Below are 27,217 nucleotides of genomic sequence, written 5' to 3'. Positions count from 1 at the left end.
GAACAAAAGAGATCACCCTGCCTCAAAATAACTTCCAGTGCCCAATATTCTACCAGTAGAAAGCCAATAGAAGTGATTTTCTTAGTTCTCTTAATGGTTTTAGGTCAGTTTAGGTTTCAAGATACACACAGTTACTAAATAAAGTTGCTTTTTAGGTTACTGGACATGAAAGAGACAAGGAAGGGTCAAATGTCACTGAAGGTGGAGACGGAACGGTACAGAAGATGTACTGCCTACACTGAACTTTTGAAATAGATGATCCTGTTTTAGTATCTGGCAGTGACCTAATTTTTCAGTGGAATGTGTCATAACTTGCCCAACATGAGGCAGATTACCCGCAAGTTCCAAGAACCTGCCAGAGGGGCAGTCAGAGGGTATAGCTGAATCTCTACATAATTTGAAGGAGTACAAGAGCAGGCAAGAGTCGATTTGAAGCTGGGAGTGGCAGAACCAGGAAATAGAAGATGGGACTTGAGCAATGCATGTTGCCTCACCCATACAAATCAGACCTGCTGAGTCAAACCAGACTTGAGCAGTTATATGGTACCCTGGGAAAATGAAGAAAAGCCAGGGAAACAATTATGTTGAGGTAGGAAGAGAGAGTCACTAAAGCAGGCTGGAAAGGGAAACAACCCATGTCAAACCAGGAGAAATACTGATGGTCGCACAGTGGCAAAGAAAATGCATGAATAGGATCCACATGATCTTGTGTTAGACACCGCATTGCTCCATCCCACTCATATTCTTGCTTATTCCATACATAAAGGTCTTTAGCATACCTTCTGGAATTTTTGTAATTATGACATATTATTCATGCTGCCCTGATATCCCAGAGTTCACTGACCTAAGTAAGACCACAGGGAAAAGAATTAAGTAGTTCTTTCTTTGTATTCCTAAATCATGATGGCAACAGTCCCCTCATTTGATTGGTAGAACGTAATGACCACGAAAGTGTAATGTCATCTAAGGTGTCTCACACGCTTCCCAAGTCAGTTTTCAGCTACCATCAGGATACAGGGTCTGTGGCCATTGCTGTGCTGGAAGGGTGACCATGAGCTCACAAGAGCCAGCTGTGCACATTTCTCCCAAATCCATGTTTAGTGAATTTATGTTGATAGCTTTCAATTGGCTATGATGGAAAAGACTATAAACCAGGGCTTTTTAATCCTCCCTGGAGAGCTGGTTGTCAAATATTACCAGCACACCACCAGGTTTGCTCTGGTCTTTCTTTCCAACAGCTCTCATTTGTGGCTTAATTCCACTGCTCATGAAGCCATTTGGAAAAGCCCCACCATTGCCACCGCTTACCGTGAGTTCAATAGTAATGTCAATAGTATTGTTGCCAGATGCATCAAAGGCTTCCAATCTTGGGATTGCCAGAACATTCGTGGATTCCATGCAAAGATGGGAAGAAGAATCTCCTACCTCAACTCTTCATTTTTGTCACCTAGGTTCTAAAAACTCTTAGTATTCCCATGGTTTCTTGGTCTATTTTATTGACTTCTCTGTGGTGTCTCAAAATGAATCCAACAAACAGTGTAGGAGATGGATGGTATTCCAACCCTTCTCTGATTTGTTTTACCCCTTAAGGGCCTCATGCCAACTACCAAAATGTGGTTCTTCTTCCCCAAAGGCATATATATATATATGAAACTATGGGAAAGGAGAGAGAAGTAATGTTGTCTGATGACAGGAGGGGCAGATGGAGTCCAACTTAGCCAAAAAGTAAGCATGCCATTTAAACTTATTTTTTAAAGTCATGCACCAATTGTGCTATACATATCTCTTTTGCTCCATTTCCCAGATTAACTCTTCATGCTTTTTCACTCTGCTCTTTGTTGTGGGAAATTAATACATAGGGACTACCTCACTGGTTCCCTTTCCTCCTCACCTCCTGTTGAGTTTGGCCAAAGGAAGACACTAGCAGGAGATCTGAAGCTTGGATGGTCTTTTCTATATAGCTGCTCTCCCTAGGTTCTCATAACTGTTCTCTCCTGTGTCCCTTGTTCTAGGGTTAGAAACAGCTCCCTGCTGTTGCTAGTGTCAGGATACAGCACCATCCCTCACTGTTTTCCTAAAACCTCACCCTGTACCTTTTAAAAAAAATCCTTTCTATTAAAATCTCATCAATTATCCAGTTTGAGTATGCCATTCCTTATTCTGCTGGGATCCTGGCTGCTATGCCAATTAAACTGTCATAGCCCATGGAGTTTAATGTTCTTCTCACTAAAAGTATTTCTATTTGGTATATTAATAAATCATATACTTATGTTGTTTCAACTATAAAAAAACAAGAAACCTAAGAATCATTCTGCGAAAAGTAGTGGTTTACTTGACCTTAATTATTGTACATCTATCTCACCTATAATTTTATGAAATCTTGTCAGAGTTCAGTAATTTTTTTCTGAATGCATAATTTCACTTGACATACAAAGAGAAAAATCAAAGATAATGGAGGAACATTGAGGACACTGTAATATATGTAAAAATATTTTTGATGCATATTGGTGTAAGAAGAATACAGCAATTTTATCAGGGTATTAAATATACAGTGATGAATTGAAACAAATAGGTTCCACTCCACAAACACTCTTTCTAGGTTCAGTTACATTACGGTGAATATCTGGTGACATAATTTTGGTTTAAAGTAGGGAGGTGTTAGAAAATCTACTCTCATGTTAGCAGGATCTTGAGTTTCACATTATTTGGCTGAAGAGTTTCTGGAAAAATATTTCCCTACTCACTTATTCTCAGAAAACCAACAATTGGAATAATTCCAATCAGGAATTAACCAGGAAACATTTCAGACTCTAACCCTCTATGCTCCGGACCATCCTGAGTCAGTCATCCAGCTACAGTGCCTGCTCCAAGGCCAACACAGTCTTGAGAGTGAGAAAGAGGACATCCTTGCCCAGACTTGCAACCAGAGACTAGGAGAAAGGTCATGTGACATGCCTGACTTGTGAAAATGGGGGAAGGAAATACTGGGTCATTTCATTGTTTCCCAATGACTGTATAGTTTGTACAGCCTATGTATTCAACTGGGTAAGCGTTATATTTCCTCTCCTTATGATATAATTTCTACTATCTTACCTAATGACTCTAAAAATGTGATCTTGTAGCTCCATATTTAAATTTAGTTAAAAAATAATGTGATTAAAATGGGGAATAAACCCAAATAAGAACAAAAAAGATAAAAAAGCAAGGCAGAAGACATTTCCAATCCAACTGCATTATTCAGGATGGGATAGGCTATATCGTATTAATAAAATGACCCCTGAAACCTCACCAGCTTAATATATAAAAGTGTATGTCTTGTTTACCCAAAGTCAGCTATAGTTTGATAGTTCTCCAGAGCAGTGCCCTTCCCAGTAGTCCCACAGATACCCAGGCTCTTTTCATCTTCTGGGGCCACCATCAGAAATTCTCGTTTTCCAGGGTGGCTATGTTGGGGGAAAAGAGAGCTGAGGATTGTCTAGACTCTCACTGCTGAGACTTAAAAGTCGCATGTGTTCTAAGGCACAGACCATAAAACTCATCAAATATTCCATGTGCTCTCTTACATCTTCCAGTCTCTATATAGTTAGTTCTGGACAATAAGACTACTTCCAGCCAACAGGCTATGAGCGGAAATGGCATGTCATCTCTGGAATGAGGCACTTAAGTTCTTCAAGCTTTCTCTCCCCCTGCCATGTGACTGCAGTTCCAAATGGTAGAGCTACAAGATTTAAAAGGAAAAAGAAAAAAAAAAAAAGAACCTGATCCCTAAGTCACTGTTTAGAAGGGAGCTGCCCTAGAGAGCTACTGGACCTACAGATGGCTTTGTGTAGGCAAGAGCAGAGTAAAGTTGTATGTGCTAAGCCTTAAGATTTGGAATTGCTTTCACAACATAACCCAGCCTATCTTTACTGATACCCCAGTGAAGATGAATACTTCAGAACTCAGCTCTTCAGTGGAGAAAGTTATAATGAGCCCGGTTTCCTAGAATCCTACTACTGTTGAAAGATGAATATTACAACTCAAAGTTAACAGCATTGCATGAACAGGAATAAAGTTATATGGCAAGAAATGCATCTATCCAGTTTAGAAGCAGTGATATATTTTAAATATAACAGCTAGTTCTCCCAAGAACAGATTTTATCTTACCCCTAACCATTTTTTTTTTCACTTTCTTTTCAGAATCTAAAATAATCTGACTAAGGGTTTTTTAACTGACGGCCAACAAATGTTTTCATAACAGACCTGAGTGACCATTTCCTCACAGTAAAGGATAATAAATTTTCAGGCATCCAGTTCTCTTATTAAAATAGGTCTTCCCAATTGCCTTTTCTCACCTATCAAAAATAATTTCAAGTATTTTTTAATTGAGCATGATATAGATTACAGAAACTGTAGACTCATAATCTCACTCCCTATATAAAAGATACTATTAATATTTTTAATGTGTTGGCTTCAGATTTTTTTTTTATATTTGGAAGTAGAAAGGGCCTGACCCTCTCTAAAATTGGAAACAATTCATGTTAGATGGTCCTAAGAGAAACAAGGCTATAAAATTATTTTTACTAACTTTGCAGATTTTAGTTTAAATATAAGTTGTACATAGTTTGAAATTACTTAATGGGAAACAGACATCCTTGCCTCTTGGTTGGGCCAAACCTCATGACTGGGAAATGTACAGCCAGAGAAACCATGAAAGTACATTTTAAATTTTGCTTTGAGTTTTGAATCCTTTGGTTTCAGTCAAGGTATATGAAGTCAGGTTTATGACTAAGAAAGCCACTTCTTCCCTCTCATGCAATGAATCGGAGGCAATAGGCAGTTAGCTAGAGCTCAGCATATCAGAGAGAGAATTGCTAAGCGGTCAAATACTCTTTTTTTTTTTTTTTACATCTTTATTGGAGTATAATTACTTTACAATGGTGTGTAAGTTTCTGCTTTATAACAAAGTGAATCAGTTATACATATACATATGTTCCCATATCTCTTCTCTCTTTTAAAGACAATAGCAGGAAACAAAATGTCCAAGTACTACTTTAAATTTATAGAACTATTATAAACCTAGGAATTTTTTTTAACACTCAAAACAACATAAAAAAGAAGTCTTAAAGATATCTCTTATAGAAGAAATGGAAAATCAGTCATGTTATGAAGTGATTAGTAATAAAAAATTTCTCCCCTTGCTTATAGTATTTCTTTAATAATTGATTTTATATATATTATTCTTTTAAACATGTCACCCTTTGTTATGGTACAGGAAAAAAAATTACAGGTGAATTTTCAGAATCTCTTGTATCTCTCACATACCAGGAGGATTTTTTTTTCTTTGTTTCCATAATCTGGGGCTTTGTTGGGCAGCCTGGAATAGGGGGTGAAGGACGAGACAGTAAGAACAGTAAACAGACCTAGAGTCTGTCATTCAGAGTGAAGTAAGTCAGAAAGAGAAAGACAAATACCGTATGCTAACACATATATATGGAATTTAAGAAAAAAAAAAACGTCATGAAGAACCTAGGGGTAAGACAGGAATAAAGACACAAACCTACTAGAGAATGGACTTGAGGATTTAGGGAGGGGGAAGGGTGAGCTGTGACAAAGCAAGAGAGAGGCATGGACATATATACACTACCAAACGTAAAGTAGATAGCTAGTGGGAAGCAGCCGCATAGCACAGGGAGATCAGCTCGGTGCTTTGTGACCACCTAGAGGGGTGGGATAGGGAGGGTGGGAGGGAGGGAGCCGCAAGAGGGAAGAGTTACGGGAACATATGTATATGTATAACTGATTCACTTTGTTATAAAGCAGAAACTAACACACCATTGTAAAGCAATTATACCCCAATAAAGATGCTCAAAAAAAAAAGAACAGTAAGCTGAAACCCATTCGATTGATCTTCACTGCTCAGGGCTGGGAGTTATTCTTTTGTAAAGAAAGAGTGAAAGGGCAGAGACAGGAGTGACAAGAGGTTGGGTTAAAGGAAAATTTTTAAAGACTTTAGAAATAGAGGGAGAAGATTGGGATTAAGTTGCCATACTGTGATGAGTGGGTCTTTGGGGTGATTGAAAGATAGATGAAGAGGATTTTTATGTTGGGTTTTGTGTTATGAATGGAAATCTTCTTTTCCAGAGGATTCAGTAAAAATTAAAGAATCTCTTTCCCAATTAGAGATGATTTTTCTCAATAAAATGCTGAAATGGGCCAAAGAGTGACCAGCTTCATAGGTTGTTCTGACTTTTAACAAGGTATTTTAATTATCTAGAAAAAAAAAGTTAACCAGACATCATTTTGCTATACAAAGCCAATAAGAAAACAACAAATAATGATTGATCAATGTGGTCAATCACTTAAAGAAAATTCTCAAAATAACAGACTGGGATCAGAACATATATTTCAGCGAGGAATGCTTCCACTTAGAAGTATCAGAAAGCATGTCTAACAGGAGCTTAACAATGGTGGGATGCTTTTCTTACATCACAAGAAATCTGAAAATAAGCCTCTGTTGGCATTTGTTCAGCAGCTCTATGATGGCAGACCTAACACCTCTGTTACTTTCTTTACTTTTCAAGATTGAAATGTGTCTGCCACTTAACAGTGGCAGGTCCTTGAGATGAGAGAAAAACTGGTTTGATCCTTCTAGCTTATGGCAAAGAAAGAGGATGACATAGGAAGTAGAGTGGCCCCAAAAAGGAGGCTTGGGGAAGACAGCAGAAAGGCTTTTGTGTAGTTCAGTGTTACCTACTTCAAGTTTGATTTCTAGGGGTGTCCCACAGAGAGCAATATTTTTGTTTTTTAATGATTCTCCTGTGACTATCCTCACTATTCAGATATTTCCAATTAGTCTGGTTAATACCAGATTGAAACCAGAGTCAGGAAATAAGGATGTATCTGGGCTCTGAGGCATAACTTACTCCTTCTATCCACCGTCTTCCTGAAGTAAAAATCGTTTCACAAAGCAGTATCGATATAAGCAATTTGGCATATATTTGTACCACTAAAAATCTCAGGTTCTTTAATTCTAAAAATGAGCTGCCTTTTGGATAGTAACAGAGGGGAAAGTTGTATCATCAAGGACTCTATTGGCTGTATGAAGTAGCTGGTATATTTTATAATCTTAAAATCTCTAACAACGTAAAGAAAAGGAAGGTTTTCTGTTTGTTTGTTTGGCTTTTTTTTTTGCGGTACGCGGGCCTCTCACTGTTGTGGCCTCTCCCGTTGCGGAGCACAGGCTCCGGACGCGCAGGCTCAGCGGCCATGGCTCCCGGGCCCAGCCACTCCGCGGAATGTGGGATTTTCGCGGACCGGGGCACGAACCCGTGTCCCCTGCATCGGCAGGCGGACTCTCAACCACTGCACCACCAGGGAAGCCCCGAAAAGGAAGTTTTGTAGGGAAAGCTAGAGTTTAATGTGGGTCATGACTCAAAACTTTTACATTTCCACCTGGATGGAGATTTGAAAACTTGACAGATTTCCATCAGAATAAAGTCAACATAACTTATGCCACCTACTTAAATGTGCCTTCAAGCATGTTTGAAATAATGCAATAGAGTATAGCTTCCAGCATCCCTCATTTTGTGCAGCACCACCTTTATGTGCTGTTTTGGTGGCTGGAGTGGCTCTAGTCAGCCCCTGTTCAATGAATATGAGCATCTTTTCTCTGAGACATTACAACCCTGGGCCATAATGAGGAAGTATTCATTAGAAGTGTTTTTATTTTCCTTACTGTGTGGGATTTATTACTGATCTCTCATTTAGGGTTGGTCTGAGAGTAGACTTTGATCACTTCCAGATACCTTCCCATGAACGTTTTTCACCTGAGTTTACTTGTCTCTTTTGAAGTTGAAGAGCTGGGAGTGCCCTGGATGGATAGATTTGGCATCAACAAAAAGCTGTTTTTTCAGGTGGCGCACTGTAAGGAAAGAAAAGAATACAACTGTGGAAAAAGGTATTTTGTTATACAATATGCAAATATTTATATTACCTTGTAGAACAGGTTTGATAAAACACACCCCAAACCAAGAAGAATAACATACACATAGCCTATTCTTCCTACTAATTCTAGCACCATAAAGAATGTGTTTCCATTTCCTTATCATTACAGAGGGTAAAAAAAAGTTTTTGGTGCTATACTGATAAAATTGAAAGATGACAAGAATTGCTATAATCCAAAAATGGTAAGAATAGGAATAAATCATATACAAAGAGGTGTTCTAATATATTAAGCCAACAGAATATAATGTTTTCCAAAAATGTATATATTCTTTTATTTATTATTGATAATGATGAGGATGAAGGTAATAATAATAGCTACTTTTTATTAAATGGCTTAATAAATATCTAATGACATGAATTTTATTTATTTTTTAAAACCACTTTATTTAGGTATGATCGTCATACAAAAAGCTGTAGATATTTAATGCATACAACTTGATGAGTTTGGGAATAAGTTTTCACTTGTGAAAACATCACCACAATCTATGCCATAAACATATCCATCACTATCCAAAGTTTCCTCATATAAATTTCAATTTTACATTAGCCCATTTAATCCCCACACCAACTTTAAGACATAGGCATTTCTTTTACTCTGAAAGGAGTGATAGTTTGCCTCAGGTCAAACTCATTGAATGTTGTAGAACTAGGAATGAAACTCAGGTTTTCAATACTTCAAAGTATAATTATTTAACACCTATTTTTTTTTTGTCTCTCAAACTTTAGAATGTATCCAAAGAAAATACTTAAAAAAAGAACAAATATGCATATATACCTGCATTTATATGTATATATATGCAGGCATATTTCAGCATTATTCATAATAGAAAAAATTTTGAAGTCATTAAAATTAATGAAGCGTGTATCAGTAAGTAAAAATGCTTATAGTAGGATGATGAATTTTAAAAGCTCATTGTAAAAAAGATAGGTGATCCACAGCAATAAACAATAACTCTACTTCTGTGGATAGAGATTTAGAGATGTATAAATAAAAGAAAAACATTTATGAGGGTGAAGTATATACAAGGCATTTTAAGATATCACACAGGGCTTTCACTGTTTTATATGTGGACAATGGATCAAAAATAGATATAAAGGCTAATTGTCTTCTTTTTCTTAGATGGACTGATTTATTTTTATTTATTTATTAAAATTTTATACAATTTTTAAAAGTTACTTTCCATTTACAGTTATTACCAAATATTGGCTACATTCTCTGTGTTGTACAATACAACCTGGAGCCTATCTTACACCCAGTAGTTTGTACTTCCCACTCCCCCACCCCTATATTGCCCCTCCTCCCTCCCCACTGATAACCACTAGTTTGTCTCTGTATCTGTGAGTTTGCTTCTTTTTTGTTAAATTCACTAGTTTGTTGTATTTTTTTAGATTCTACATATAAGCAATATCATAGAGTATTTATCTTTCTCTGACTTATTTCACTCAGCATAATGTCCTCCAAGTCCATCCATGTTGCTGCAAATGGCAAAATTTTCTTCTTTTTTATGGCTGAGTAGTATTCCATTGTGTGTGTGTGTGTGTGTGTGTGTGTGTGTGTGTGTGTGTATGTCTGTGTGTGTGCATGTACCACAGCTTTTTTATCCATTCATCTGTTGATGGACACTTAGGTTGCTTCCATGCCTTGGCAATTGTAAACAATGCTGCTATGAACATTGGGGTGCATATATCTTTTTGAATTAGTGCTTTTGTTCTTTTTCAGCTATATACCCAGGAGTAGGATTGTTGGGTTATATGGTAGTTCCATTTTTAGTTTTTTGAGAAACCTCCATACTGTTTTTCACAGTGGCTGCACCGATTTACATTCCCACCAACAGTGTATGACGGTGCCCTTTTCTCCACATCCGCCCCAGTATTTGCTATTTATGTTCTTTTTGACAATAGCCATTCTGACAGATGTGAGGTGACATCTCATTGTGGTTGTGATTTGCATTTCCCTGATGATTAGCGATGTTGAGTATCTTTTCATGTGCCTGTTGGCCATCTGCACTTCCTGTTTGGAAAAATGTCTATTCAGTTCTTCTGCCTGTTTTTTAATCAGGTTGTTTGTTTTTTTGATGTTGAATTATAAATTATATTTAAAATTTCCAAGTTAGTTTAAATATTTTCATTTCTTATATATTATGAGACTAATAAAAATATTATGACATATCTTATAAATTATCATATTGAAGATCTCTGATTGTAGATAACAATGAATTCTTTGCTTTGTATTACATTGTGAGAGAATATATTAAACGAAGTTGATGATGTAATCATTAATACTAAAAATAGAAATAAAATATTTTCTCAGTGCTAAGGTAGCTTTTTCTCTTTCACATTTTAACTTTTTTGAAATTGGGATGCACCTTGTAATCTATGCAAATATTTAGTGCAGGTTATGAGACATAATTTTTTATAACATATGAAATATTATATCAAGTAAACCTTTGGTATATGTTAGACACTGTACTTGACTTAAAAATGGTATGAAGTGAGGCAAAGATCATCGGGTTTAGAGACATAACAAATTTCTACAACTAGACACATTAGTAACTAAGACTAAAAAGCAAAACCTTGAACTAGCTAATAACTTTTTTTATAAACAGGAATTTTGGGGAGGCTATAATTATAGCACATTGGTATGAGTAAAAACTCAAGGCAGGAATCTTTGTCTGGTTCATGGATATAGCCCTCAAATCTAGTGTAGCAGCTGGCATGACTCAAAGTGTAAATGTTGAGTGAATATTTGAGCTTCTCAGAATTTTACAAAGTTCTAAATATTTAAGTCAAATTAGGTAACAATGGCAAGTACAGGTATATATCTTTTGTACCAGGCCAAGTTCTAGGTGCCCTTCTCATATGAACTCACTTATACTTGTCAACCTTATAAAGTAGGTGTTGTTTTTATTCCCATTTGATAGGTGAGGAACCAGAGGCTTTAAGCAACCTGCCCAAGGTCACACAGCTAGTAAATGTTGGAACTGGGATTTGAACTCAAGCCAGATATCTCAGCTCTGTGCTCTTCAACAGTGCACTACACTGCCTCTGTAGGATTTTAAGGATTATCTAATCTATATTCAAACCTCACCTGAGGTCTCAAGCATTACTGACACAATCTGTTAGATCAGATCTTTATTCTTTCAATTCCCAGTCTCATATTTCTGCCTACTACGTCAAAGGCGAGGCCGACAATCCAAGCATGGGGATTGGTGGTGGTGGTGGTCTTTGTGATTAAAGGTTAGGTGTTTTGCAGTTTTAAACAAATAATAAAATTACTATAATAGTATTTAACTATTTTTTGCTGCCCTGCGAGGCTTGAGGGATCTTAGTTCCCCAACCAGGGTCAAACCCGTATACCCTGCAGTGGAAGTGCAGGGTCTTAACCACTGGACTGCCAGGGAAGTCCCTGTTTGACATGATATGGCTCAGGTTAAGCAAAAGTTGTTGAACAAAAATCTTAGTATTGATTTGGAGGTTACATGGTAAAATTAGGACAAGATCCCACCTATAATAAACAAAATCAAAGTGTAGGAGTTGCCAATAATATTAATAATATCTTTAAGATAAGTTCATTATCATAGAATGAGTTTTTAGCAAATAATTATATCAATACACATACAAAAAACTTATGAATAATGACTCCATTTAAACAGAGCTTATGCTTCTGTTACATGTTTCTTATTAAAATGTATTTTGCATGCAATTTTAAAGAATTAAATGAAATTATTCAATAACTCACCTTCCTTTTTGATAGCAGAGTGTTAGCAAATAAGACCCAACTTAGCTTTTAAACAACGTATACTGCTGGTTATCTTGATTAATAAAAGGTTTAGGTTTAAGGCATCTTTCTTTATACCTCAAAATGCAATTATAAGGCACTATAATTGTGTCAGACATCGTAGTAAATGCAGAATCGATATCAAAGCCACAGCGGGGATATGTGGACAGATTCTGTTTATTCCCCAGTCAGCTTCTTAATGATTCAACCTCTTAATCTCTGTGCGTTTCCTGATATTCTAGACAGGTGACAAGACCACTACCTAAGGCTCCCAGAACATTCTGCTGTAGGCCAGGCCCAACCAGGTCAGAGAAGAATGGCAGGCTCTTCTTAACATAAAAATAACAGATTCTTTGAATGACATCAGCGCCTTTAGCATATGGTGAAATTAGGCAAGATTTTGTTCTCAAGTGCAGACCATGAGAATGAGGAAAAGGAAACTTATCTCTGAGAAGAGAATAATCCCACGTACTTGGCGGATACCAGCCACTGGGCAAACAGCTGATTGGAGGAGTAGTTTAGGAGAAGAGAAAATTACACGGGAATTAGAGTCAAAAACTTGGGTTCAAATGTCAAATTAACCACCTTTTAGTAGTGTGAGCCTGAAGAAGTCTCCCATCTTCCCCAGGTAATGATTCCTACACCAGTAAAATTTGATTAATAAAACCAACTGTGAAGATAATTTTTGAGAATTAAATAAGAATATGTCTAAGTGTTTAATATAGGGCCTGTATGTAGTAGATGATAAAAATTTTTAGATGAATCCTGAAAACATCATGTTAAATTTTTAAAAGTTGGTTTATATGTCATATAGGCCTTTCTTCTCCTACTTTTTAATTTTTCCATTTTTCTCTCAATTTTTGCAGATGACAAAGGATGTGCACCAAATGCAACATAAAGACAAATAATCAAACAAATGGGGCTTAGGAGAAAAGAAGAGAAGATGAAGGATGTACACATTTTCTATCATAGCTATGCTATGGTACGTAAGTGCTAATAATCTACCATTGACCTAATTTATTTTCTTGCATTATAACCCATTTTCTGTTAAAAAATTATAATAATATGCACTATCACATGTCTTATGGTACTCTTTCTTAGGTATTAATTTATCTGATTGATGTACTGACATCTTTAGCAATCAAAATCTATAGTTTTTATTTTGAGAAAAGATACCACTGATGTACAGGTCCTCACAGAAAATGAATTTGCCTTTGCACCCTCATGCTGCAGAGGCAGGTGACAGCTCCCCCTACTGACCAACAGTGAAGAGGAAACTATGCACATCTGGTCATATGTGCATATGCTAAAAGCTACTAAGAACTTAATTTATGGGTCTATAGGTGGGAAGACATCTAGACAAATACACACACACATATGCATGCAAGCACACACACAAAAACGCTATCTGCATGCACGCACACACACAAAATTCACGTTTTCACTCCTGTCCCATATGCATAGGCTTGACAAACGCTGAGCATATGGAGAACCAGTTGACAGAATTGAACGGCGTCTTCTTTTTGTGCATAGCAGGAGTGCAATCCAGGTGGACTAATGTAGGCATTTAATAACAGCTATGTAAACCTGCATCCCAGGCACCAAGACATTATTTATTTATAAGTCATTTATGTTTAATGGCTCAGAGTCTGAATGCACAAACCATCTACCATTACAGAAGTACTGGTGGGCAATAAAATGCATTAGAGCTATGTACAATGCACAGTTTAGTATCAAAACCTTTCTACACTGTAGAGTTTTACAAAACTATTAATGACATCAAACACTAAGCACTTAAGACACCATTTTTTTTTTCTGCTACCACATTAGGAACATCAATGGACAGTCCATTTCAACTTGCATCATCCATCCATTTCTAGTATGAAATTAATTTTCTGCTTATACAATAAAGTTTATCTCCACAGTTCTCTTGATTTTGATCCACAGCAGCAAAGGCATGTACATCAGCAGATCAGTACATCAGACAGTATTTTAATTTCATCCAGTTATGAGGTACTCAGGAATCAATGATGCCTGCATTAAGTTTAACTATTTTTTTCATGTTCTTTTATTAGTTTCTAACTGTGTCAGACTCTTTTTAATTTATTGAACTATTCAATCAATGTTCATTAGACGTCGACTCTGGGCCAGGCAGTATGCTAAGTGCTGGGTATGCAGCAATGAGCCAACCAAACAAAATCTCTTCCTTCATGGAGATTACATTCTAGTGGGGAGAAATGAATGTCCTCAGTAATTCACACTCAGTCTCTGTCTTCAGTGTATAAAATGTTTCATATAAGTAACAGTGAGTATTCATCATTCCCTTAATGAAGTTTGGAAATGTGAGTTTTGATTGTCTTATGATGGCCTAGACACTATAGTCGACCTGTTCTTTAATAAACTTCTGGCTCTATTTCTAGTTTGTTGCTGATGTTTTTAAATGGGCCCCAAAATGCTAATAGATGGACACCTTGTGAAAATCAGATATTGTGAAATAAAAAATGTGAAATCAGTGGTGCTTACGATATGGAACTCAGTGGGAGATGTGCGTGCATAAAAGAACTTACTACTATTTCTTTAAGACCTCGATCTTTTTCCAGTGTCCCAAAATATAAGCCATCTCTATCACTAAATTTATCATTCTTCTCATTTACAGGGAGTTACAGAAACGCTAAATAAAGCATGATTTGCAAAATCCCCATAAGCTTTGAAAGAGCAGGAAAGATCATCAAAACAAAAATGCCTGTGTACAGACCTGAGTGGGGTTCACGTTTAAGGTTACCTTCTGTTAAAGCTCTGTTTTTAAGCTACTCAGATTAGCTTGTTGAAGCCAAAAGGTAACCTTTCAGGACTGATACGTTTATTAAATCAAGACTTGGCCACAGAAGACAGTTGCGTTACCTTTTAGCTCCAGGCTGGTGTTGATTATCACTGGGCTGAAAAGTGACTTGCTAACCATGCCCAAGTGCAGGGGAAGCATGTGATCCAGAGTTCCCAGCTACTCTTCTTGTTCCTAATACCAGCACAGTGCGAGGTGGGTGGCCTTGACCATTACTGTCTCTCTCTACAGTAAGGGGTTTGTTGAGGTTTTATCCTGTAGAATGTGCCTGAGTAGTAAGGAGAAGAGATTACATTTAGTTAATGCACTTTTACGGATTCTTTCTCATGTCTCTATAGAATGACCATGAGAGGAAAATAAAGATACCAAAGAAATATTTGAATCAGGTCATGACCAAGTAGTACAGAAGAACAAACACTGGTAAGGTCCAGTGAAGGTAATGTCGGAATGTAAACTGTTCCCTAGAAATGTAATTCTATATAAAATACTAAATAGACCTATAGAGATAATTCTAGCTAGTACTGGAGAGCAAACAGCTCCTTTTTAATATTAAACATCTTTCCTGCTATTATCCACACATTTCTTCTCTTCTTCCTTCTGCTGTTTGTATTCTTGGTTGGTAGAACGGAAATGGTTCAAAACTAGTTGCAGCCATCTTCTTTAAGTAAGGTAAAATGCAATGGATAAATTGCGCTAAAGAATAATGATTGGCCTGCAGTTACTCCACTTTTTTTTTTGTTTGCAGAAAACTACTGCAATCATGTATTTAATCATGTGTTTACATTTTTAAAAGTCTGAAATGGAGTTGTAGATAATTTGTAGAATTCTGTATCCTTTCAAGTGTCAACGTTGATATTTGGTCCCTTGGAAGAGGAAACAGAGCTTTCACAGCCCCAACTCACTTTGGAAACTTCTTCACACTCTGAGACTTAGGACACACCATGAGAAACACGAGGGGAAAATTAGAAGGTTGGACCTCGGGGAATCGGCTGACTAGTTCTTGGTTTTCTCACCTGAGTCAGTACAAGAAGTTTTTCTCCTTAACTGTAATCTTAATTTAAAATGTTTCTCATACAATTACAAAATTAACAGTGTACTTGACTAAAAAGCAAAGTTATTTTTCTCTTGAGTTGCTTTTGAAACTTCAGTTTTGGGGAGTGAAGACTGTATTCATTTGCTATTGTAGTTTTAACAAATAACCACAAATTTAGTGGCTTAAAAATACACAAATTTATTACCTTATTCTGCTGGTCACAGGTCCCAAACAGCTCTCACTGGGCTAAAATAGAGGTGGGTAAGCTCTAGGGGAAAATTCATTTCCTGCTTTTTCCAGCTTCTAAAGCTGCCCGTATTGCTTGGTTTGTGCTTCTTCCGCCAACTTTTTTTTCTTTTGTCACCAAGTGTAAGCCTTTTATTTTAAATTTAGTATATGACAGGGATTCATTTTCTCTCCAGAAATGTGATGCTAAATATTGACCATTTAAAACCTAATAAGGGCTTCGCTGGTGGCGCAGTGGTTGAGAGTCCGCCTGCTGATGCAGGGGACACGGGTTCGTGCCCCGGTCTGGGAGGATCCCACATGCCGCGGAGCGGCTGGGCCCGTGAGCCATGGCCGCTGAGCCTGCGCGTCCGGAGCCTGTGCTCCGCAACGGGAGAGGCCACAACAGTGAGAGGCCCACGTACCGCAAAAAAAAAATAATAATAATGTTTTAAATCTTTATTTGTGGGACTTCCCTGGTGGCACAGTGGTTAAGAATCCCCCTGCATTGGCACGGGGTTTGATCCCTGGTCTGGGAAGATCAAACCATGGGTTTGATCCCTGGTCTGGGAAGATCCCACATGCCGCGGAGCAACTAAGCCCGTGAGCCACAACTACTGAGCCTGTGCTCTAGAGCCCATGTGCCACAACTACTGAAGCCCACATTCCTACAGCCCGTGCTCTGCAACAAGAGAAGCCACCGCAATGAGAAGCCCGCACACCACAAGGAAGAGTAGCCCCTGCTCGTCACTACTAGAGAAAGCCCACTCAGCAACGAAGACCCAACGTGGTCAAAAATAAATAAAATTAAAAATAAATAAAAATTTTTAAATGTTTTGAATTCAGAACACAATGATAAAGAAAAATTTATTTTAAAAAATCTTAAAAAAACAAACTCTTGTGATGGCATTAGACCCACACAGATAGTCCAGGAAAATCTCTTTAATTTAAGCAACTGATCAGCAACCTTAATTTTATCTGCAACTTTAGTTCTCCTTTGCCTTGAAACCTAACATATTCACAGGTCTGGGGGATTAGGACATCCAATGGGAGGACATCTTTCAGATGCCACTATTCTGCCTACCACAGAGACAGTAGGTGAGAAGTATTTAGTTTCATAATAAAAAGTCAGTTGATAAACACATATAGTGAAACTTGAATTAAAACTTTCAACCTCACCTCCAGATTATGGGGTGATTTAATAGCTTACTTTGGTCACCTACTAACTGACCAAATACTACAGCTGAATGGATCATCTCTCTGTTAATTCACTCAATTTATATTCTAGCATTCAGACATAATTTTAATAATATTCTCTAGAAATTCACTTAAAAATTTTTGAGACTATAACTGATTTTGAAGTATCTTTTTTTTGTCTCAAAAACAATCATATATAAAGATAACAATGTTTAAATAATGGAAAATCCATTGTTCTGCCCTTCTCCTTTTAGCTTCTTCCAACGTATATAGGCTCTGATGAAGAAAAATGACAAATTTATGGAAAGAAAGAACATTTCCTTCAGCAAGCAAAGAAAATGGAAAAATAGGAGAGAGAAAAGGTAGGTTGAACAAGTGTACTTTACCATTCATAGTTTGGGCCTGATGGAGTTTCAGTTCGAAGCTTTTATTGTATCCTTGCTCTGTCATGGCTCAAAGTTTCATTTGCAGTTTTTGTGAATAATAACCCATCAGTTTTTCAATCACAATTTATGAAGCAAAGTGCTAGATTCTAGGATTGTAAAGAGGAACGAGACAGGGTGAAGGCATAAAGACATACAGTTTCAGTGCAGTAAGGGAAGTATGTTAAGAGAGATATTTGTGGATTATTTAAGGGAGCACTAAGAAAGTGTATCTAACACATCCTGGAGAAGAAAAACAAAGACAGATTCAGGAATAACTTCCAAGCAGATAAATGCCTGCACTGAGTACTAAAGCATACAGGGTAGTAGTGGAGCACACATTCCACGCTCAAGGAAAACCATGAAAAGAAATGTGAGGAAGCCCCTAGTGTAGCAGGAACTCTAAGCGTCTCCTTGTCACCATGGTCAACTTCTTTCCACTCTTCAAGATACACTTCACAAACCATCCCCTCTGAGAAATCATCCCTAACCAGCCTTATGTAATCAAAACTCATTACCATAGCTCCCTATTTACTTCTTTATTGGTATTTAATACAGTCTTTAATGATGTTAATGCATGTGTTTAGCATTTTGCTTCTTTTCTCCCTCACTAGAATGTATAATAAACTCTACCAGACACTATCTCATCAGTGCATTTTTCTAAAGTTTTTCATTAATGAAATATCTGCAGTGATTTTAATGATAATTTCTTGTAAGTTTCTTCCTTATTCTTCCTCTTTCTTCAGCTGCCCATGAATTGCAAGAAATCAGAGTGGAGCTGGGAAAAAGTCCAGAAAAATCTGAAACTTGCACATGGCCATCCAAATGCAACAGTGTCCCCAGGGAAGATGATTTCCTGGGATTTGGATGTAGACACAGAACAAGAGAGTATAAACAAGCTTGGAAATGTAATCCTTTCTCACGGCTTTAGAATAACTAAAATAATTTTTAACAACATTAATTTGGTGACCTTCAAGTAAATATCCTTCCGATATTTAAATTTGTAATGCAAGACAGTGTATAAAAAAATTGAAAACATCATGTTGCTTGACATCCAGAAGGAATACATTTGAAGGCATTTATTTCATGGATACCCAAATGTATATATGCCATTTTCTTTTAGACGTCTACTTTTTTTTTTCTCTCAAAAGACTTTTAAAAAATCACAACGTCATGTTGAGAGGTAGGTTCTGGCTTTTAGGTAAAGTGCATTATCTAGCTAAGTGACTAAATTCATACTGTACCACAGTTGAGAATCTTCAAAACTATATCTTTAAAAGTGAAGATTTATTCTTTCTGACTTTTGTAGGAAACAGCCAGATGTGTATCTTTTAATTTAGAGTTCTAACAAATCACTGGTTATCTACCAAATCACAGGTTATAACTAAGACACACACACACACACACACACACACACTACACACTACACGCTCATGTCTTCCTAGGCTGGAAATAAGGATTTAGTTGTCTAAGATTATAGTTTTCATTTTCCTTTCTTTCCAGCATCTGGTAGCTTAGAGTCAGACACACAGCAGTTACATAAGGCAGACTCCCACTAGGCTCACAACCACAGCATCTAAATTATTTTTCAGGTAGAACAAGAATTTTCCTATACCTAAGTTCACATGAGAGATGTTTTCTTTTCACTTTTTTATTTAGAAAAAAATTGGTAAAATTTACATATAAGTAAGAAGCATATATCTCAAACAGACCTTCTTAGGATTAAAAGGAAAAGAAAAAAAAACCCTTTTAGCTTACTAAGATACTTTTGTTGAAAAACAGAACACTGCCTTAGGTCTAAGAAAGAAATAAAAATAAACACACAATTATGTTTATTCCCGGTTGCACTGGACAAAATCAGAATGATAGAGCCAGCCAAGCCAGAGACAGTAATCTTCTTAATCAAGATTATTCTTTAAGACTACAGAAAAACTGGGAAGACAGTTCATTTGCATTCTTTTCTTTTTTCCCCCCCACAATGACTGGTGTTAAAATTGATCTTCAATTACTAATGTAATTATTCATTTTCAGTGGTGAAATGTAATCATTAGTTGTCTCACAAATTGCTATTAGTTCCCTTGCTATATTTAAATTTTTAAATTCATTTCAATATAATGAATATTTATTTTATTCTTACTATCACAAACATTTCAGATTTACTTCCTTGTCTACAATATTCCCATCTGTAAGCAACATCCTAGTTATAACCTTAACTGTTAAGAATGTTTATCCTGGAACTGTACATACTTATCTCTGATACAAGAGAGAACATGAAAAGAACTTTAAAAGAGGTAGAAGTTTTATAAAGTAATCACATTATAACTGAATAGTGTTTCCAAAAATATATATAGTATCCCACAAACGCATCTTCAAATAAATTAAATATTTCTCTGCTTTTTTAAACTTTATAGCACCTGATAAATCACCGTGGATTCCATAGGAAATATTTCAAGATGACTTGAAAATTAATGAGTTAGTAAGCTAGGTTCAAAGCTCAAGAAACCCAAGAAAATGTTGAGGAACACTTAACTTTTGACTTTGCAAGCCTTGGAAGAGAATTTTATGACAAAAATTAAACTAAAATAGTATGCAATTATAAACATGAGTTTTAATTTAACTTATTTTTATCACCTCAAACTCATACTCTCATTCCACACTTCTTTAAAGCACTGATATTTCATGCCATCATAGCAAATTAAACAAGAGGATAGTTGGCTGAGATCATTTGAACTTAATGGTAACAAAATATCAACTGTAAATATAAATTTTGACTTAGAGGATATGTAAAAATCTGACTCCCACTGGCTATAACATTAATTGCTGAAAAACTAGAACTTTTTAAGAGTTTATACAACTAAAATTTATAGTGATATACCCTTAACATTTAGACCATTATTTAAAATAATTAATTACGTGTTCTTTATGGGAGAATGACTTTATTTCCAGAAGACAAATGGATAACTCAGTGGTAGATATGGTGTATATTTTTCTTTCATGATAATTGTGGATAGTCAAGATCCAGGGAAAGAATATAGTGGAAAAGTATCTTAGAATTATGATTGAAAATACAAAATTTTTAAAGACATTTTTAAGCTATAAAACACTACACATGATTACATATCCATTCATTCCACATTTATTTATTAAGTTAATGTTGGCTATCCTCTAGAGATACTTCAGTTAATAAAATGTTCTTTTTATACTTACCCATTCTGTTTCTTGCCCGTTTAGAGTACAGGTAGAAACTTTCTGTGAAACATATTTACAAATAGCCTTTAAAAGTCTGGTATTAAAAAAAACAAAACAAAAAAACAAATAGCCTTTAAAAGTCTGGTATTGAGTTTTATAAGTTATTCTTTTTTGTGTGTGTGTGGTACGCGGGCCTCTCACTGTTGTGGCCTCTCCCGTTGCGGAGCACAGGCTCCGGACGCGCAGGCTCAGCGACCATGGCTCACGGGCCCAGCCGCTCCGCGGCATGTGGGATCTTCCCGGACCGGGCACGAACCCTCGTCCCCTGCATCGGCAGGCGGACTCTCAACCACTGCGCCACCAGGGAAGCCCTATAAGTTATTCTTAGAGCTGTTTTTCTCCACTCAAGTAAGCAGTCAGTTACTTGAAAAGACTTAACTGCAACAGCAACAAACCCCTTAATTTATACAGTTTTAAACAATTTCCCACAAATTTCTGGAACATTAAAAAAAATATTTTCAAAACACATATCTCAAAATTTAAAGTATATGTTATTTCATACAGGATTCTTTGCTTTTTATAAGTACATTTTATTGCTGCTTTTTAGCACATGATGACATAATACTGTTTGCTAATATATTCTATTTATTTGAAAGGATGCTCAGTAATGTGGTAAAAGGTAACATGGTGGTATTTTAATATAGACTTTTTCTTGTGCTGTTTACCATCATCAAGACTGTAGTTTATGTCTGTAGAGCAGTTGATTAGAACATTGGGTTAACCATAGGTTTGATTTCTATGTGGGCTGCATGGTATAAATCCCTCACAACCTGGAAGAAATGGACAAATTCTTAGAAAGGTATAACCTTCCAAGACTGAACCAGGAAGAAACAGAAATTATGAACAGACCAATCACAGGTAATGAAATTGAAACTGTGATTGATAATCTTGTTTGTTCTTTAATTCTTCTAGGTCTTTGCTAAACATTTCTTGCATATTCTCAATCCTTGCCTCCATTGTTTTTCCGAGGTCCTGGATCATCTTCACTCTCATTATTCTGAGTTCTTTTTCTGGAAGGTTGACTGTCTCCACTTCATTTAGTTGTTTTTCTGGGGTTTTATCTTGTTCCTTCATCTGGTACATAGCCTTCTGCCTTTTCATCTTGTCTATCTTTCTATGAATGTGGTTTTTGTTCCACAGGCTGCAGGATTGTAGTTCTTCTTGCTTCTGCTGTCTGCCCTCTGGTGGATGAGGCTATCCAAGAGGCTTGTGCAAGTTTCCTGATGGGAGGGACTCTTAGCATCTTTATTGGAGTATAATTGCTTTACAATGGTGTGTTATTTTCTGCTTTATAACAAAGTGAATCAGTTTTACATATACATATATCCCCATATCTCTTCTTTCTTGTCATTGACCTTTAATTGAAGCACCTAATTAGCTTTCAAATGCTAAAGGCAAGAAAATGTTGATGTATTGGTATCTTAAACCTTGAAAGCCTAGTAAAAACTGATGCTGGAGTTATGATGGTCACTATCAACTTTATATATAAAGTATTTATAAAGTATCCTATTATTAATATGAATGTCTTAATAAACATTTAAATGTCACAATTCTGTTTTAAATTTTATGCCTGTTTTTCTTTTGTTTCCTTTTTTTCTTGTCAGTGGTTAAAGCTGCACAGTTTAATGCCAGGTTAATGATCAACTTTGTTCTCAGAGTTAGTATTTATAAATAATTATCTGAGTACAGGAGTGGTGAGGTATATAGCCTGAATAATTTAAATGGTCGAAGCTTAGAGAACATCCATAGACAAAATGACACTTAATGGAAAATCTCAACAATAGGGCATACCTTAATATAAAACAATTGAATGATTTGTTAAAGGATAATACGTCTATATGTAATTTCAAAAATTATCCATTAAGTCGTAACAGAGAAAGCAGGCAGTTTTAGTACACAATACAAACTTTTACAGCCTTGAAAAAAGAAAACATAAAATTGGAGAAAAGGTTTTGAGTATTCACAAAATGTGAATAATATTTTGCTCAAAAAAGTCATGGAAATAAAAATTGTGTTACAACAGTGCAGAACTATATTGAAACAAAACACAGCGGTTCCCTCAAGTTACACGGGGTGAGTTACAAAAAAGACTTGGTGTTCCTATAACACATAGACATGCAAAAACCATTGTGTTGCACTAAACACACACAGTCCCAGCTCACTTGTTTGAATTTTGGGGGAGAGAATAAAAATGCATCAGTAAAGTCGCAGAATCATAGAATCTTGGAGCCATAATGAACTTCAAATGACATCTGATCCATTGACCCTCCTGATTCTTGAATCCTTCTCATAACTTCCCAGCCTATTGCCCATTTAAACTTTGTCCACGTGTCTGTTATGGTGGAAGAGAATAGTTGAATAGTGCTAAAGAGAAAGTTTAAAGTCTCTGTCAAAAAATGATCATATCTATTTTTATCAGGTCCATGTTATATACTGTGATATCCTAGCTGCATAGCAAAGAATCCACTACCTGCTCATGTACACAAAAAATGATCCTTAGATTTTTTTTTTTTTTTTTTTTTTTTGCGGTACGCGGGCCTCTCACCGTTGTGGCCTCTCCCGTTGCGGAGCACAGGCTACGGACGCGCAGGCTCAGTGGCCATGGCTCACAGGCCCAGCCGCTCCGCGGCATGCGGGATCTTCCCGGACCAGGGCACGAATCCGCGTCCCCTGCATCGGCAGGCGGACTCTCAACCACTGCGCCACCAGGGAAGCCCGATCCTTAGATGTTTGAGCACAAGAAAACAGATCATTGCATATGGGCGACGAACACCTGGTACCATAAAGCATTTGGAAGGATGTACCAGAGGATCTCGAAAGGTACTTTGAGATCTTATGAATTTATGAGACATATTCTTGGATTTTATTTTTTATATCAACCATTAGTTAATAAAATCACTGCTTTCAATGTGGAGTCATAGCTTTTAACCAATCCTACCTTATTGGAGATTTGGATAAAGAATACCACCTCATGAAACACCTGAAAGCAAAGCAAGGAGAAGAAAAATAGTTTGAGACCTCAGTTATATTCCTCTGCCTTTTAATATGCATTGCCAAATTTCCTACAAAATATCTTACTATATCTGTTTTGTTTCTATGTGAATATTAACTTTCTCAATGTTGTGATTTATTTTTTAAAATCTATCATTTTAAACTCATGCCTAGTAAAAGAATCACCCTATCTTAATATGTCTAAAGACATGAAAGCATTGTATTATTTCCTAAGGAATAATGGGACCCCCAATTTTTTAAGCCATTTTACTTAACACAATATGCTACTGTTATTCAGGCTGCATTAATTCCAGTATCAAAATGTATTGTTGTAATTCTCAATGTTTTTATGACTTTCTAAACTGTGTAGTTGATCAATTTATGACAAATCTTTTCAGAAATCTTATGATGAACAAAACTCATGTGAATCCTCAAGACCTAAAGAAAGTAACACTGGATTGCTCTGAAATGACAAACTTCTCAAATTATTTATTACAAATAACTCACCATTGCAGACAGGTGAGATTAATAACTAGTGACATTCGTGCACTTTCAAAACCCATACTGTTATATCTGTTTACACACTGGCCCATATGGGCTATTATGGAAAATAATTTTTTCCTAAATTTGCAAATTATTTAAAGAATAAAATTGCCCTTAAGTAAAGTTTTATCCATTCACAAATATGTATTGAATGTTTTACTATGACCAGATGCTATTTTCATTAATCAGCCTTATTGTGGTATAATTTCACTGAAATGAACTCTTCACTAAAATGAACTCAATAAGTGTATACTTAGTGAGTTTTAACAAATGTATATACCTGTGTAAGCAATCCATGATCAGGATATAAACATTTCATCACTCTAAAATGTTCCTTATCCCCATTTCCTCAAATCGGCAGCCTTTGATCTTTCTACCATACATCAGTCTTGCCTATTCTAGAATTTTATATAAGTGGAATTGTTCAGTAGGTACTGTTTTATATCCAGCTTTTTCATTTTTACTCAGCATAATGTTTTTGAGAATCACCCATGTTTTTGTATTTCAGTAGTGCATTCCTTACTGTTGCTGAGTACTCCTACTGTATGGATAGGCCAGAATTTGTTTCCCTATTTACCTGTTGTTAGACTGTTTTGCCTGTTTCTAGTTTTAAGCTATTATGAACAAAGTGTTATGAATATTTATGACTATATCTTTATATGGACATACATTTTTATTTCTCTTGGGTAAATACATACAAGTAGAATTGCTAACTTGTGTTTAACTTCCAAATGTTGTTTTAAGCTCCAAAAATGCAGCCGTGGTGAAAAAAAATAGTCAAGATTTAATTCTCTCATCAAACTTATGTGCAGACTTAACTGGATTTACATAAAAATCATACAGCTTTGATATTTTAAAACTGAATTGAAATACAAGGTATATTAATTTTCTATTGCTTTAAAACAAGTTACCACAAACTCAATTGGTTAAAACAACATATACTATCTCAGTTTCTGTGAGCCATGAGTCTAGATACAACTTAGCTTGGTCATCTGCTCAGGATCCCACAAAGTTGTAATTAAGATGTTGGTCAGGCTGTGTTTCTTTCTGGAGCTTGGAGTCCTCTTCTAAGTTCATGTGACTGTTGGCAGAAATTAGTTCCATGTGGTGTTAGGACTGAAGTCCCCATTTTCTTGCTGGCTGTTAGCCAGGAACCGAGCTCAACTATTAGAGGCTGCTTGCAGTTCCTTGCCATGTGGCCCTCTCACAGACCTCTCATAATAAAAATAAATCCAAATATATTAGTAATGAAAATACTTGTATATAAACTAAAATGGTTATGGTCATTCCCATTGCATTTGAGAGAAGAGCAAAACTTGTGTGACTTTATATTACTGGTGGCATTGTTAAATGCGACACACTTTGGTAGAAGGAAATTTGGCAAATTGACACAGCAATTTGACAACCACTCTGATAGTTTTTTAATAGAAAAATCAGAGAAAGCCATGATTGCAATGCATTATTTAAAATTCTAGAAAGGTGGGGAGGGAGGAAGTGAGGGAAGGAGGGAGGGAGGGAGAAGAGAAAAGAAGAAAGAAAGAAAGGCAAACAATTTAATGCTCAGAAATATAGGGGGATGTTAACATAAATTATGATATGGTCATTTGCTAAAATACTTTGCAAGCATTTGATACCTAAGAGACTATGTAACACTATGGCAAAAATTACAATCAAATAACAGAACTGTTTTATGAACACTATGATTACAATATATACAATATATGCATAGGAAAAAAATTTAAAACTATGTAAATGATTGTTTGGAGCCACGTAAATATGGGTGACTTTATAGTATTCCTTCCAAACTGTCTACAATGTAATTTAAATTTAAAGAAAGGGTTTCTTATTTCATAAATTGCCTCAGTGTAGTATACCTCAGAATCTTTCTGAAGATACATATTAGATGGTCTCTGTGTTTTTAGATTTGCTCAGGTATACATTTCACAAGTGGCCATCTAAAAATATCACAACTACATTTTAGGCTAACTTATAAACCTTTGCTCCCACACTGCATTTTATTTTGTTCCTATCATGGAGAGGCTAAAGTACACAAAAGTCTGATCTGCCATTTCCACCAACTCTTCTGGAATAAACTCTTAATACTGCTTCATCTATTGTTATGATCTTGGGCAGAATACTTCGCTTTCTCTCTTTCTCTCTCTCTCTTTCTCTGTGTGTGTGTGTGTTTAATTAAATATGGGTAGAGGGTTGGCTATATGACCTCTGATCTCTTGGCTCTAATTATCTATAATTCCATCTCACTTGTTCCTTTCATTTTAGAATAGAGGCAAACAGAATGAATGCCAGTATAAATGCTGAATTATTCTATTTCAACCCTAATTTATATGGCTGGCAGAATCCTAGTGAGGATAACAGAGCTGAAAGAAACTTTAGACACGGTATAGCCCACCCTTCTCTCAAGGAAACTAAGCTCTAGTGCTCAAATTTTACTTAGAAAGTTAATAATAAAACTGAGAGTAAAATCAAGATTCTTGACCCTCTGTCTAGGAAATAAAATAATATCTACAAGGTGATTAGCAGAGTGGTTGGCTCATAGCCATGGTAATAATGTGTTTTTTTCCTGCTATACTACGCACAGTAGATATTCTGCTATGTATTCAGACAGGAAAAAGTGATTAAATGTTTTCAAATAGCTTTCTAAAGAAAAACATTAGAATTTCAAGGATGGGAACAGTATCACTATTTGCAAACAATTTCATGTTTTCCAGATAGTTAATTCAAAAAGCATTTACTAAGTTTCTACCATGTATAAGCCCCCTGCTATGCACTCTAAGCTGATAGAGATGAATGAAAATATGGACTCTGTCTTCAGAAAGGTAATAATAATGGAAAATCTTTTTTGCACATTTGCCGCATGAGAAGATGCCCTGTCAGAGAGTTTGTGTGCATACACATCATTCAGTTCTCACAGCATTGCTCTGAGTTATGTATTA

The 27,217-nt window shown here is 36.1% G+C and overlaps 1 protein-coding gene across 1 annotated transcript in view; it reads right to left on the bottom strand.

Annotated features, from left to right (window-relative positions):
- LOC307188706 (cytochrome P450 1A4-like) overlaps positions 1–27,217 on the bottom strand; it is a gene marked incomplete at its 5' end in the record, with an annotated part of 80,400 nt that overhangs the window by 22,727 nt on the left and 30,456 nt on the right. The window contains 4 exon segments of the mRNA XM_079926190.1: positions 7,809–7,903; positions 14,666–14,871; positions 23,668–23,709; positions 25,243–25,344.

This window comes from Stenella coeruleoalba, assembly GCF_951394435.1.
Source record: "Stenella coeruleoalba genome assembly, chromosome: 7".
Classification (NCBI taxonomy): Eukaryota; Metazoa; Chordata; class Mammalia; order Artiodactyla; family Delphinidae; genus Stenella; species Stenella coeruleoalba.
This window is presented reverse-complemented; position numbering and strand designations above follow the sequence as displayed.